The 1,399-nt window shown below is 45.5% G+C and overlaps 1 pseudogene; it reads right to left on the minus strand.

Annotated features, from left to right (window-relative positions):
- Positions 1–891: 891 nt before the first annotated feature.
- Positions 892–1,180, minus strand: LOC101996776 (annotated as a pseudogene).
- Positions 1,181–1,399: the final 219 nt, after the last annotated feature.

The following is a 1,399-nucleotide window of genomic DNA, read 5'->3' on the forward strand; positions in this document are numbered from 1 at the left end:
GCCTTCAAAACCTCCCTCAGACCTCTCAGCAACTATTCGAATCCCCTGATCTCTTACATTCTCATCTTTGTACAAATCCCTGCTCCTCAGGGCTGGCTCTTCCCATGTCTGCGCCTGGGGAGTTGGTTGGCCACCAAGGGAACAGTGAAAACCACCCTTTGTCTGTCTTGCAGCTTCTCATGCGATTCTACGACCCTGTGGCTTTTGCAAGAGTCTCACCTCATTTGCTGGTGACCACCCAAAGTTGGGAAGAACTTTATCAATTTACAGCAGGCCAAGGAAATTCTTTCATCCTTGGGATGCAAACTTACATATTTCCCCTGTGTGCCTGCCAACCTCGGAGTAGGTGTTCGATTCCCCCTCCCCTCTACTCCCTTCCCTCGGCCCCCAGCCCTATCCCTGCCTGCACTGGGAACACTATGCTCTCCACTTTTCTAAAGCTGATGATCCTAAAGTTCTTTTTTGTTTGTTTTTTTTTTGGGGGGGGGGCTTTTTTTCCACACAGGGTTCTTTGTGTAGCCCTGGCTGTTCTGGAACTCATTCTGTAGACAGGCTGGCCTCAAACTTGGAGATCCACCTGCCACTGCCTCCCAAGTGCTGGGATTAAAGGCTTGTGCCATCATTATGGGGCAATCCTGAAATTTTTAACACCAAAGAAAACTGAAAACTTCGACAGTGAACAATACCCTATTATCCTATATCTACATCCCCCCCTTTTTGTTTTTTCTTAGACAGCTTGTCACTATGTTGCCCTGGCTGACCTTGAACTCATAGAGATTTACGATTAGCCTACCTCTGCTTCCCGAATGCTTTATGGTTTTTTTTTTGTTGTTGTTGTTGTTGTTTTTCAAAAGGTTCTACATTTTATTACTGGAGAAACCACTCCCAACTTAAACATGATCAAGTCTCCAGATTGAAAATGTTGAACTTCATCTTGTAACACTCATCAAGGATCACGATTCATCATTAATTGTTTTGCCATTCATTGTTGACTCCTTACAGGCCCAGCTTTGTTCTCCTCCAGTGTCTTCTCTTGGAGTTGTACCTGATTTTGTTGCCAGTTTTCATCCGAATCCACTGAGGAATAGGATGATTTTGCTTTTGTTTCTTAGCCAGGAATCGCTTGATTCTGAAAGTCTTGTGAGAAGACATGGCGAGAAGGCTAGGCGGGCAGGTGGCCCACGATGGCAAAGGAAAGGAGAAGAGCATGCTTTATGTTTTGAGATTGAGGCTAGTTCCGTATTAGAACTCATCTAACACACAGCATATGCAAGGCCTTGGAGTCCAACAGCAGCAACAAAGGTGAAGAACCATTCTATTTTTTATTTATTTATTTAAGATTTCTGCCTCCTCCCTGCCACCGCCCCCCATTTCCCTCCCCCTCCCCCAATCAAGTCCC

The sequence above is a fragment of the Microtus ochrogaster genome, chromosome 8 (genome assembly GCF_000317375.1).
Source record: "Microtus ochrogaster isolate Prairie Vole_2 chromosome 8, MicOch1.0, whole genome shotgun sequence".
NCBI classification, from domain to species: domain Eukaryota; kingdom Metazoa; phylum Chordata; class Mammalia; order Rodentia; family Cricetidae; genus Microtus; species Microtus ochrogaster.